At 46.3% G+C, this 14,383-nt stretch overlaps 1 long non-coding RNA gene across 2 annotated transcripts in view; it reads left to right on the forward strand.

Annotated features, from left to right (window-relative positions):
• Nucleotides 1-557: 557 nt before the first annotated feature.
• Nucleotides 558-14,383, forward strand: part of LOC129048829 (uncharacterized) — a 43,013-nt gene continuing 29,187 nt past the window's right edge. For both annotated transcript variants that reach the window (XR_008511510.1, XR_008511512.1), the window contains exons 1-3: nucleotides 558-1,163; nucleotides 1,250-1,556; nucleotides 4,014-4,339. This is a non-coding gene — a long non-coding RNA (uncharacterized LOC129048829). The remainder of the gene's footprint in view (nucleotides 1,164-1,249; nucleotides 1,557-4,013; nucleotides 4,340-14,383) is intronic.

A 14,383-nucleotide genomic window follows, 5' to 3' on the forward strand; every position in this document is an offset into this window, starting at 1 on the left:
ATCGGTGGTAAACATGCTGCTTTCCTTGAAAGTTAAGCCCTCTCTGAGCAGGACTGTGGGGTTGAGTGTGTGCGGGAGCCCCTGGGGAGGGCAGGTCACCCTAGACAGTTAGTGCAAACACAGCTGCTATCCCCATGGAGAATGGTCTCTTAGTAGCAATTGCTGGGCCCACAGTCGAATCAATGTTGTGCAGTGTAGCTGATGGGAGGTGTCAGTTCTCCTAAGTCTTTCCTTTTCCAGGATAATCCCCTCACTGGACCTGAGGAGCAGAGAAGAGCTGGCCTCTGAGGGGTGCTGGGGAAAAGTGTAGCTTCCACGTCCTGCACCTGCTTCTCTCTCTCCAGGAGACTGTGGAGATTAGGGAGGTTTGACCCATCTGTATTTGACATGAATATTTTCTCCCTAGCTGATCTCACCACGGTGACCTCACCTTGGTGGAGAGCAGCAACAAACTCATAGGTGCTGATAATTGAAACTCAAGGAGGGAAGCAGAAATGTGTGTTATTTGGTAGAATGGGCAATTCAAGACCAATTTGGTTTTGGGATGCATTAGCTGTCTTATTTCACATAGGTAACACAGATGTTTAGAGATGGATGGGACCATAGAGGTGATTCATTCCAAAGTCTTTATTTTATAGTGGGGAAAAGGAAGGGTTGGGGAAAAATTGATTAAATAATGGCATTTTATTGAGTAGTAGCTAACTCCCAGTCCATTGCTTATTCCAGTAAACAAAATTATTTCCCAGATGTAAACAACTATGTCTACAGAAATAAACAAATGTTTTTGGGATCACTGCCATAGAGAAACAAGACGAAGAAAGTTTTCTGAATTCTTCAGCCAGCAGAACCTAAAAATCTGAGTTTTCCTGTAGAGGGGGTGACTTTGCCCTAGGTTTGCCATTTGAGCAGAGATCAGCTAGTGAGTTGTATCTCTGGTCTGCAGAGCTTGTGAATGGCACAGAAAATGAGAAGGGTTTTGAAGCCAGCTCAGGCAAGGTTTGTATTCTAGGTCTGCCATTTTCCTATCTACTGTGCAACTCCAGGCAAGTAAGTTCGCTTTTCTGAGCTCAGTCTCTTCTTTGGAAAAAGTGAATGACATATGCTATGTACCTGCTCCCTCTGTCTTGTCGACAATGGTCATGTACCAGGCACAAGATGCTGAGGTTTGTTGTCTCTATTTAATGTCTCACTACATCTTCACGGTTTTTTAAATGAGGCAGCAGCTAATATTATAATGTCTATTTTACAGGAGAGGAGAGTCTGACGTTTCAAGAACTCAAGGTTCAGTACTAGGTCTTAGAGGAAGACTTTGTTTTAGCTTTGATGCTCTCCACTAGGCACAGAGAATATTGAGCCAAATGACAAGACCTTCTGTTTGACTAATTGATGTTCTGACCAGAGAGACAGACATGTCAGCAAGAGGTTACAATACAGTGTGCTCAGATTCTCCGGGACTTGGAGCACTTGTTCCAGAAATGAAGGCCAGGAAGTCTTCCAGGAGTAGATGGCACCTCTGCTGACCTGAAGGGTGAGGAAAAAGTGTCCAGTTGCAGAAGGTATGATACTGATAATATAGAGATAAGATAGCTTTTAAAGACCTAGAGGTGTAGACTAGTTTGAAACAGATTGAAGACCTACAGATAGTTGTGTGTGACTAGAGTAGGGTTGGGGTGGGTGTGTGAGGAGAGTTAGCCTGGAGTCTGACCACAAAGTGCAACACATACCATGTGAGGGAGGGATCTGGATCCTAAAGCATCGGGAACCTGGGAAGAGTCTCAGTAGGGAGTGACATAATCAGATGCGAGTTTTGGCAAGATCATTAACTATCTCACAAGATTTCTGTAGGAACAGTACTGCCTACTGTAAAACTATTTCAGATTGTGGCTGAGCAAGAAGCCAAAATGACATACAAGGCAGCTAATTAACAGCATTTTCCAAACCTCCCACCTAGGTGTTTCTACCTTAGCTACCTTGCATTCCTTCCTGACCTCATCACAGACACTAAGCTCAGTCTGAGTGCTATTGTAGAAGTCCAAGCCTGGCAAGAAACAGAGCAGGAGAATGGGAAACCACAGGGTGGACGGTTGCATCTCTGCAGCTCCTCCCCTTCTGGCTTAGAGGAACCTGGGTGCACTGACTGGCGGGCAAGGGTATCCTGCTCCCGGGCTCTCATCCACCCTTCAGGAACAGCCTCGTTGGCCTACTTGCTGCAGGAGCATCTGCATCTCTGCTTAATTGGATTCTCATCTTTTTAAAAATGTATTTTTGTGGGGTTGCCTAGAGGCATTCAGATAATGGGTGCATTTTTAATAGACCCAATAAGTAAATAACTGTTATTTTCTCCTCAAGAAATCCAGGGAGACTAGAGTTCTATTGTAGCTTTGAAAACAATCATACCAGAAATTGGACTAGGAGACATTCTTGCACAGACTCTCTGGGTGATTCTCATTGTTGTTCTCAGGACAGATGAGACCCAGCTGTCACCAGACACAAGTATGAGTCAGCCTGTGAGTGTGTGGCGCTAGTGCAGCTGCCTTACCGCAGACACCTGAGGGTTCACATGCTGGCAGCTAACCCCCTCTAGTGTTGATTAGAATAGACTATTTGCAGCTGTGGGAACAGACTTGCATGTTGAGGTGGTAAATCTGTGAGTGGCGCCCCACCCCATGCCCCACTCTCTGCGTCTCAGGTCCACAGTGCTGAGACCGATGGTTTAGGGTTTCTAATTTTGTGTTGCATGGTGACTCCATGACCCTTTTGGTAGCCTGCCCTGATTGCTCCCCCATAACCAAGGCCTCTCTCATTCTAGGCTGTACTGCCCTCCCCATGCCTCCCTGAGGTGTGATACTCATTCTTATCGCCACACTGTGTTCATGCCACTCTTTCTGCCTGAAATGCCCTCCCCTACTTCCATTCTAATTCTTCACATTTTGGATCAGGTTTTAGTTCCTCTTTCCCTCCCCGACTAAAAGTTCTTCTCTGCAAATCTTGCAGCACTCAAGCACCAATGTCTTGCATTTGAGATATGCCACCTCATGCTTTTATTTAGCTCTTAATGGCTACAGAAGCTCTTGCGGGGGCAGAATGTTGACAGGCATCTTGCATGTAGCAGATAGCCCCACCTTGTTTATGCCAGGAAGCTGACGGACTACAGCAACCATCGTTTAACTCTTGCATAGGAGCAGCTTAGACATAAGGTAGCTTCTCTACCTGCCCTCTTCAGCTTGTTGTCTCTGTCACACCAAACCCAAATCTTCTCTGACAACTTTCCAAAAAATTCTGGGTTACCAGCACTGCCAAACCTAGGGTGAATTACATGCTTGGGCCTAAAGTATTCCAGCCTAATTCCAAACTTATTTTGAATTTGTGGTGAGCATGCAACTTAAGTGACATAAAGAGTGGTTGTTTGAGAGCTATGTCCTGTGCTTGTGTATTGTTTTATGCTGTATCCAGCCACATTCTTCCTCAGGAAAAGAGAGGAGGTGAGCTTGGTCCTAATAAACAGCAAAGCTCTCATTAGAGAGAAACTCTCCAGGCCTGGCCCCTCATTAAATTGATTGGATCCATTTTACAGATTTGTTCACTGAGGCAGCCATGCCCTGATTGCATTTTAGGAGGACCACAGAAGTCAAGAAGTTCAGCTTCTGAACTAACCAGACTATCACCGATTCATTCTGCATCCTGAACTTTTACCCCTCCTGTTTTGCTAATGGAAATAGGCTAATACAAAGTCACAAGAGCAGCACTTTGAAGTGGAGCCTTGCTTGAGATGAGGATTATAGACTTTGGTTTCTAATGAACCCTAATGGAGCCTTTCTTCCTGGGAAGATGTAGAGCAGCCCTTCTGTAACTCTCCATTCAAACCTCTGCAAATGCTATCAGCCATTGCTAAAGCAGATCTCAGCAAGTTTCTTTGGGGCCTTATGCCTCATATGTGCTCTCCTTCCCTTCCTCCCTCCTTCCACCTATGGTCTCTATTCCACGTTAACCACCTCTATTTCCTTCTTGCCCAGATTTAACAAGCTCCCTCTCAACCCCTCTCTCAGAGAACAGAAGTTAGTAGCGGGAATGCCACGGGGTCCCACTGCCTGCAGAACCTCTTCAGCTGAATCCCAGAGGAAGCTCAGCAGCTGATGGGGAAGTGATTTATAATCCTAAACACAGTTCTTTCACTGTTGGTTCTGGCTTCTTGCATCACAAATCGCTCTGCATATTAGCATTACATTGATGACATTCAAAACAGGTGCAACTGCCTATAGAACACCTGCTGCGGCCCACTGAAATCTTCAAGCCAAGACCTGAGGTGCGTGAACCCTCCTTCTGATAAGCTTCAGAGCAGGTAAAATCATCATTAAAGGAAAATTGACTTGTAAGTACGTGCAAGATTGTAGTTATTGCATCTAACCAGAAAGAAAAGCAAGGAGCCAGCAGCCGAGGGAATCTTCTTTAAAAATGTATTCAACAGAACAACAGAAAAGAAATTGCCATCTCAAGAGTGTTATGACACAACTTTAAGATGCCAAGAGAGCAGACTGTTTGTATTTTCCTGGAATAGAGGGGTCACAGCCTGGAGCTGGGGCCTGGGAGGCAGCATGCTGTGGAAGGCCAGGGAGCATAGAGTGTAAGGTCCTACTTTAGAAAAAATGGAGCAAGAGGTTGTATTATGGGGGAAAAAAAAAGCAACCCAAAGAAGCCTGGGAATATCAGATTTGGAGCCAGCCTAGCTAATGCTGGACCCCAATATGTCACCTGTGATCATTTTGATCCTGAAGGATAATTTCTAAGATTTATTCCATTTAAAACAAAGTGACCTAAAAGTTTTCACAATAACAGGCTAGAACTCAGAAGGAGGGTAAAACTTAAGTTGGCCCCGGTCTAACTTCCACATGCAATTCTGGCTTCTACTTTTATACCTATACTACCATTTACTGAGCACTTACAATATGCTGGGGGCCAAGTGTATCACTTAATCTTCACCACGATCATATCTGATAGGGTATAAATGTCATCTAACAAATGAGTTTAACAAATGAATAAACAAATAACTAACAAATGAGTAAACTGAGGATCAGGGCAATTGTTACCTGTCCCAAATCACACAGCTTGAAAGATGCAAAATCACTATTTAAACACCAGCTGCCAACCCTAAAAGGGGTTGACCCTCTTTTTTCAGAGTATCATGTAATTTATTTCACAGCCATAACGAAGCAAGAGAATGGGAGTGTAGATAACGCCTTCTACACAATCCTCTTCTTCCTCTGGCCTGTATACAAATAGCAAAGTGATATTGCAAAAATGATGGGGAAGGCCAGGTGCGATGGCCCACGCCTATAATCCTAGCACTTTGGGAAGCCGAGGAGAGCAGATCACCTGAGGTCAGGAGTTCGAGACCAGCCTGGCCAATATGGTGAAACCAGTTTCTATTAAAAATGTAAAAATTAGCCAGGAGTGGTGGTGGGCACCTGTAATCCCAGCTACTTGGGAGGTTGAGGGAGGAGAATTGCTTGAACCCAGGTGGTGGAGTTTGCAGTGAACCGAGATCATACCACTTCACTCAAGCCTGCGTGACAACGAGACTCCGTCTCAAAAAAAATGGGATGGGAAATAAGTAATAAGCAGATGTTCTCTTAGCACAATTTCATAAGTCATACTTTTTCAGATTTCAAGAGTGTTATTGATGGGTAATTGACACAATAAAGGGCATGTGTGTAAACCAATGTATAAGACATCGGTTGGTTGGAATGGTCTTTTGATAGACTGGCCAGGGCAGCCCCTCTTCCCAGCACCAAGGCTCTGTGGGATTTAAATCCAATTGCTCAGCTATAGCCACACCTTCATTACTACCTGAGCTGTTTTTGCCCATGGTTTGGGAAGGGACTGGGATGGAGAATTCTGCAGAAATAAAGCCCCAACATGTAGGGACAGACTCGGTTTAACCCAAGTTCATGTCATTCCTGGCTGCCCTCCCATCTTCCTTGGTGAGTCAAGGGATCTTAGAGGTGGGAGGAACTGCAGGGATCACTTGGCTCAGGCCCTTCATTTTATAGATGAGGAAGTTAAGACTCAGAGAGATGAAGAGAATGATCCCTAATGATAAAGAGATGATGACCTTGGTCTGCTGACCTGAGGCTGCATCTTTCAATGACCACTTCCTCATATGTCCATACTGCAAGGCTTTGTCCTAGTTGTTTCTCCGGAGGGTGTGGATGGGTAGGGGAAAGGGCTCACTTCTCTTCAAGAGAAGAGCACCTCTGTGCCTGTGTAGAGCCGTTGCCCATCCTCCTGCCCCCAGCCCAGCCTTTGTAGTGATGGAGCAGAGGCATCTTGGTAAGGGGATTGGGTCAAGCTTTCAACGAGGTTCTGCAGGCAAGGAGCTATAGCAAAGCAGATCATAGGAAACGGAGAAGCCAGGGCATCCTTGCATAACCAGGTGCTGCGAGAATGAGGGAGAACAGCTCAGGCAATTGGCTAATATCTGCGTTTTAGCCTAGTATATGCACCGGGCCATGGGCTTGGTGTCACAGGGGCATTCTGACACGAAGAAATGAACAGCATACAGCAGACAGAGGCTCAGAGATCTTACTGCACATGAGAGGTAACAAGATATCTACACAGAAGAAAGAAAACTGACCACTTGCAATGAGGTGGGGGCAGAGCTCCCTGTGGACTGGGGTCCTCAGGGCAGCATCAGGGAAGGGCGAGCTTAGGAAGGTCTCTGTGGGGACAACATCTTCATCGTCAGGAAAAAGGGCTGGTCTGGCCTGTTCTGGGACTGTCTCTAGTCCACAGTTGTACAGCTGTCACTAGATAAATTAGTGTTCACCTGACCTCCACGTTAGCCCGAGACTTTCCGCTTCCACTGGGCTCCGTGGCACTGCAGGATGGATTTTCCCCTCCTTCTGTGTCTCCGAGTACCATCCCAATAATCACATCTGTGCAATGCTTTGGGGTTTAAAGGCTCTTCAGCACCCGTTGCCACAGTTCTTCCCCATTACTTGTAAGGTGCATGGGGCAGTGTCATTATTATTATAACAGTGGAGGACATTCAGTTTAGGTACACTGATTAGTAGAAGATAAAGCTGGCCTTACAATTGTGTTTTCCGGATCCTTGCATGAGATCATACCACCTCTTTGCCTCTTTCCTCTGTGCTGATTGTAGCTGCACCCTCCATGATCTGAGACCAGCTGAAACATGGGTCAGGCCCTTAGGTGACAGGTTAGCTGGAATGACAGAACTGGCACGGAGACTGTGGACCATGTGAGGTGTGTCTTTTATCAGACAGCTGTCCCAGCGCAAGCGGCTGCCAAAGCCCATGTGGAAATATGGGAGTATCTGGGAGAGCATTTAGGATTTTAATCAAGGAGCCAAAGTGCATTTGCTTGTTCATTAATCCCCATATTAATTAGTGTCATTTGCAAAAAGGGCCTGATGCACACTTGTGTCTGCGGGACCCTCAATTGGCAATCCTGGGAGGCTGTAATGCACCCTCATTCCTGCATGCTTTGTCTGCCCTGCTGCAGGAAAATAATGTAATTTTGTTTCAAAACCTGAGGGAAGTCTCAAGGTCTCTGTAATGGAGACAAAAACAACGACAACAAAAATATGGGCTATAAGGTTCCTCCCCACTTGTGCCTTGGCCCAACAGCAGTAATTAAACAGATTAGAAATTGTGCTTAAAAAATCCTCTTTCCCATGTGCCCCCACCTCACTTCCTAGTGCTCCTCATGGCTCCTGTTCACCTTCCTGACGGATAAATACCTGGGATCCCCTCACTCATGCCTCACTGTGGCTCCTTGGTATTCAACCAATTCAGCTTCCATATCACCCTTGGAATATTCCCCTGTCTCCCTTCCTCAGGGGCTGATGCAGCATTTCGGAGACTTCCAAGGGAGAAAAGCAAGATAAAAATCAGGAATCTGGGGGAGCAGTTTTAACAATAATAGCTACATGAAAATAATATTAATATCATATGCTTATTAAGGGCAAGCCAGGGGCCTCAGTGTTTTCAGCACTTCACCTATACTAACACATTTAGGTAATGTTATCCTTCTCATTTTAGAAATGATGCAACTGAGTCACAGAGAAGTTAAGTAATCTGCCCGCGGACACTCGGGTTGATGCCGCCTCATTCCATCACTCGGGCGATGGAGCCAAAGGCCACGTTCACAACCACTAGGCTGTCCCAGCCCCTTGGTGTGATTTGTCCCTTCCTAGGGTGTGCTTCTCTCATCTCTGGTCCTATGTCTAGTTGTTTCCTGACCCTTCACCATTTCCCCCTTGGCCCACGACCTTCATCATCCTGTCAGGTGGCAGGGCCTTCCCCTTTGACCTCTTCCTACCTTCACAGGAATCATCGTTTCAACATTTGCCTTTCCTAGTCTCTGGATATCAAAACTCATCAATTCCATAGCTCTCCCCGACATGCCCTGCTACAAGCTTAGACAGCATGGCTGTCAAGCCAGAATCCCAGCAGCCTCCCCCATTGGAAGTCCCTGGGGTGGGGTGGGAGCTGAGTGGGCAGAGTTTCATCCACAGCACCATGTGCCCACTGTCTTCTGCCATGTGGTTCATGGAAAAGAATGTTTATTTCACTCCTAAAAGCCAGGATGAAAACATCGGTCGCAGAATACCATGAGTTAACCTAACCTACTGCTAATGTTAATGATGAAACCCTTCCCAAATAATGCTTGACTTTAGCAGAGACCTTTTGTTTAATGAGTTAGGTCAAAGGGATGTTTCATTTATAAATTTCAGATACTGCAGTAAACCCCATAGGGTGTGATGTTCATGGTTATGGGGAGTCTGGGGGATCCTGAAAATCATGCCACCATCAGTGAAGCTAGTGCTGTGGCCCTTTCATTTTAACTCTGGATGGGCAGAAGGAACGTGTGTGTGCGTGTGTGTGCGTGTGTGCACAGGAGGTGGGCAGATGGGGCTGAATAGCTCTTTCCTGCCTGCTCACAGCATGCCGTAGCTTCAGGCTCTGTTCTAGGTCCTCAAGCTTCCTGGGGGGCTCTGGGTACACATTTGTTTATCCATCTTTCTCCTCCACCCCAAGCAACTTCCCGTAGGCCACCTGAACTCCGCCTCTCCAACTTGTCAAAGAAGAAAGCTGCAACCACGTAATTATGACATCCTGGGGGTAATTTTAACTATAAGTCATTATTCTCAAACAGCCGATGCAATCCCTATTTGCCAGCACAAAGAGATGATTCTCACTAGCCTGAACTCACTGTCAAACATGCCAGGAGAAATAAAAAGGTGCTAATGCAATATAGCCCAGAAATAGAAAATAAGATTAGAGGCAACGCTTGAGATTTCAGGCTGTTGGGCGGGGGAAATAGCACAGGGTTTAGTTACCAGCAGAACTGTCAGACAAAAAGCCTCCGAGGTCATTAATACCAGAACCTTCATTAAGGCAAGTGGATAAAATTAAAGGGTGTTTTGTGAGGATTTAATTTTTCCTGGAGGTTTGCAGTCTCTGAAGGGTGTCTGGTGCTGGCTCTGAGGCCAAGGCGGCGGGCCCTGGAGTGGGGAATCAGGATGCTGGAGTTCTCATTCTTTGTCGTCTTCTCAGTGGGCCCCACTGAGAACAGGCTGCATGAGGGGGTGCCTATGCAGTGCTGAGCCGCTGCATCAGGGAACTGCATCTCCTTGTCCGCAAGCCACGTCCTGTGAAACAGCACGGAGTCTCCTGCACAGCTGGAACAAGCATAGCTCAGCCTTAGCATGGGTGGGGCAGGGTAGAAGAAAGGCTGTGTCGGGACAGGGCATCTTTGTGAGTTCTGAAGACCATCCAGAGACTCAGGGTGGTATTGGTGGAAACGTAGAAACAGGTCTGACTTTACGCAAAGCTGAGAAGCAGGCAATTGTAGTCTTTGGTGACTTCTCGTGGGTGCTTTTAGGGGTCCTCTCTTACCTCTTGTGCCCTTCCCTCACTCTGTTCTAGGAGTGCCTTTGTGTCAGCTAGTTGTCACAAGAAATCTAATAAATAAATTCCTTCGATCTTGTTAAATGATTAACGTTCAGAGGTATTAAACAGTCCTCCCAGGAATGTTTATAGTTGTAGAAATACATTTCTGAGGCTGAAAAGGACTTAATGGACTATGCTTTAATATGGAACGCAGGCATTGTGCTTGGTCAGTGAGGGGACTACTTGGGAACTGGTCTTTCCTCTGTACTCTTTTCTTTCTTTAAAAACTACACTTAAGTTCTGGGATAAATGTGTAGAACGTGCAGGTTTGTTATACATGTACACATGTGCCATGGTGGTTTGCTGCACCCATCAACCCATCATCTACATTAGGTATTTCTCCTAATGCTGTTCCTCCCCTAGTCCCCCATTGGCTGACAGGCTCTGGTGTGTGATGTCCCTCTCCTTGTGTCCATGTGTTCTCATTGTTCAACTCCCATTTATGAGTGAGAATATGCGGTGTTTGGTTTTCTGTTCCTGTGTTAGTTTGCTGAGAATGATGGTTTCTATCTTCACCCATGTCCCTGCAAAAGACATGAACTCATCATTTTGTATGGCTGCATAGTATTCCATGGTGTATATGCACTACATTTTCTTTATCCAGTCTATCATTGATGGGCATTTGGGTTGGTTCCAAGTCTTTGCTATTGTGAATAGTGCTGCAGTAAACATACGTGTGCATGTATCTTTATAGTAGAATGATTTATAATCCTTTGAGTATATACCCAGTAATGGGATTGCTGGGTCAATTGGTATTTCTGGTTCTAGATCCTTGAGGAATCACCACACTGTCTTCCACAATGGTTGTACTAATTTACTTTCCCACCAAAAGTGTAAAAGCATTCCTATTTCTCCACATCCTCTCCAGCATCTGTTGTTTCCTGACTTTTTAATGATCGCCATTCTAACTGGCATAAGAATATATCTTATTGTGGTTTTGAGCTGACCTCCTAGCACAGCACTCGAGCTCTGCTAAGGGACAGACCGCCTCCTCAACTAGGCCCCTGATCCCCGTGCCTCCTGACTGGGAGACACCTCCCAGCAGGGGTTGACAGACACCTCATACAGGAGAGCTCCGGCTGGCATCTAGTGGTGCCCCTCTGGGATGAAGCTTCCAGAAGAAGAATCAGGCAGCAAAGCTTTGCTGTTCTGCAGCCCCCGCTGGTGGCACCCAGGCAAACAGGGTCTGGAGTGGACTTTCTCTGTACTCTTAATGCTATTGTGTAGGGTCACAAATCAGGGCATTCGGATTGATCTTGACCTTGCTCTGGGATGCCGAGTAAGATCCTCCTTTGGCGTTCTGTCATTCCCAGGAAAGACTGGATGGTGATAACGTGCCTGTTCTTTCACCCTGGGTGGGGGATGAAGATGGTGATGGAGTATGTTGAGGTTCTTCACGTTTTCCTTGTGTGTTGATGGAAATGTGCTCTCTATGGAGTCTCAGTGTTCCAGGACCTTTTGGGGGGCTTTATCATAGCCAAATAAATCCAAACAAGAAATCCTCTCTGGGCTTCTTCATGTGAGGCCTAGGAGATGATGTGCTTTGATTTTGTACAAATGGAGAAATGGAAATCTAGAGAATGGCTGGGACTTTTCCAGGGTCCTAAGTTGGGATTGAGAAGGTGTCTCCTGCAGGTGATTATGCATCTGGGAGCTAAAGACAACTCAGTCCTAACTGGGATCTACTTGTGACATCTGGCCTAGGATTTTAGTAGCTTAAAAAATGTCTGGCCAAATGAAAAGCTTATAACCTGACTTTCATGGAAACCCAGTGCTCATGGATATGGTGTCCAAAGCTATATGATTCCACACCTACAGCAAGGGGCTCATTTGGGAACATGTTAGAAGGCAGAATCCCAGGCCCTATCCCACACTTGTGGAGTTGGAATCTGAATTTCAGTATGTGCATACTCCAGGTGATGTTTACATTAAAGCTTGAGAAGCATTGCCCTGAAGTCATGGATTGGTCATAAAGGAGATGGATTCCAGGCTGGGGGGATATTGGGCATCAGCTAAATTCCAAGGAAGGGGAGTAACAACCCCTGTATTGCTTGCTCACCTTGGTGCTTGGAAGATCAAACGACACAACAAATGGGAAAGCCCACGGAGGAGCACATAGTGCTTGGAAAACGCACAGCATTTTCGTGCTCATTGGCAGCTGGCCAGGCCCCACCCTGTTAGCCAGGTAGTCCTCGTCATCTCCACAGCCAAAATTAATCTATTTCTCTGCTCTGGTGCCTCTAGTCTTTTTGAAACAACATCAATTTTGGTTGCTTTCATCCAAACTGCAAAGAGTATTTGAATTCACATTACTGCCTTTAGTGAGATTCTCTTTTCTACCTCCATTTTTTTTTTTTTTTTTTTTTTTTTTTGACACACATTTGCCGCTGTGCCTGGGACCCAGTGCAGAGGAGATTAGCTCTGTGTTCAGCCACTGGCCATGCCTCTGAGGAGCAGAGCTTTCTGTTTATCTCTTAGAAGCAGATGCTTTGGATTTTATCCCTGGGGGAATTTATCAGGGTGCCCTGAATTCATTCATTCACTCATTCTCGTATTCCTCTCCACCCTGAATACACACACACACACACACACAACCTCTACACGTCAGCCATGTCAATGTTGTTTGCTGTATATTTGGGAGGATGTTTGCCATTTAGAGCCACCCTGGGGTTGTCTGTAGTTTACTTCTCTTCCCTCTAAGCACATCCTTAGCTTGGGTTACTTTACCCCATCAGTGGCAGCCTGTCTTGGCCCCAGTCCTTATATGTAGCCAATGCATATGGATTTCTTCCAGTCCCAGCAGCTCTTTCATCTGACCTGGCATTTTCAGAGCAACACCAGGGTTTTCATTTTCTTTCATACAGGTGCCTACGTTAGGATGACTTGAAGTACTCAGAGAGAGAAAGTCATTGCCCATTTGTTCAAAGGGTTCATTTTTCTTTTTTTTCAAGCATGAGTACACATGGGCATGCAATTACAAATGCACAGCTCTTACCATGAGCACATTGTAAATGTATGGTTAAGTGATTGATTTATACGATGATTTATTTATGTTTTTGTCTCCATGAATGACCATATGTTTAGTGAGCAAGGCATGATATTCATACAAGTATATGAATCCATGCATGCATTAATATGTGCTCATTCAGTACATATTAAGCACTAATGTGCTCAAGTGTTGTGTGTCACAAACAGATACAGGTTTTGCTTTCAAGGGCTTTTAGTCTCCTAAAGGGGATGAGATATTTCCATGCAACTTTCATACAAAGTTGAGTATTTTTCCTCCCAAGATGGTGGGTTAGAGGCTTTTAGCATGCCTTAGCCGCTTGGAAATAGCAAGATAGTACATAAAGATCAACCACGTGAGCTTTAATTCAAGACGGAAAATGAGAATCCACTGGATCATGAAAGACATCCCAGATCCCAGGAAGGAGAACACTGGCAAACAGCGCCCAAAACAAAAGTGACTGGCTGATAAAAGTGGGTGAAGCCTCCGTAGAGGAAAAGAGCCTCTGCTGACTCACCTTTCTGCTGGGGATCCAAGTAACCCAGGCTAAGGGGTGGTGGCAGTGGCGGGGGCGGGGTGTACTTTTGTTTCTTCCAAGCTCTGGAACTAACTTGGAGAGAGGCTTGGAGATGCTGTGAGAGAAAGACACTGGGAAAAGCTGCAGGCATTTTTCCAGACCGGGACTGAGAGCAGGATGCCGTTTTTAATCTAGGAGCATAACAAGTCAGTCATTCTTTGGTGACCTAGCATCATGGCCATGCAGGCATTTTAGTCTCAGGCCAGAGATTGGACAACCTGCTCTTGAGCAGGATAGGAGCCTCCACAGCCAGAACTGTGGAAGGTGCTTCAGCAGTAGGTGCTGGAGTTATCCTCTTCTCCCATAGCAAGCTGGGGGTGGGAAGAGAGCTACTAGAGCTGCAGTTTCTCCTGGGTGGTGCAACTTGCAGCCAGGGCCAGTTTGGCAACATGGAACCAGTCTGCATGTGACATTGCTAGGTGCCCCAGCCTGCTCCCCTAAGATCATGGTGCATGGGCCCCTCTCCACCTCACCCTCAGGCAGATCTCCAGGCATTTAGAGCACCCACTTGCTTGGACCAGCAGCCTGAGCCACTCTACCCTTCCTGGGCGTGGATCATGGTGCAGCGGGGCTTTCTCTGCCCCATGCCCAGGCAGATCTCCAGGCATTTGAAGCACCCCCTCACCTAGATCAGCAGCCTGACCCACCCTACCCTTCCTGTGTGAAGATCTTGGTATGGGGTGGGGTGTCCCTCTGTGCTCCACATCCAGGCAGATCTCCAGGCATTTGAAACACCTGCTTGACTGCATCAGCAGCCTGAGTCGCTCCAACCCTCCAGTGCAGAGATCTTTGTGCAGGGGCTGTCTGTGCTCCATGCCCAGGCAG

Source organism: Pongo abelii, chromosome 9, assembly GCF_028885655.2.
Source record: "Pongo abelii isolate AG06213 chromosome 9, NHGRI_mPonAbe1-v2.0_pri, whole genome shotgun sequence".
In the NCBI taxonomy this organism is placed as follows: Eukaryota; Metazoa; Chordata; class Mammalia; order Primates; family Hominidae; genus Pongo; species Pongo abelii.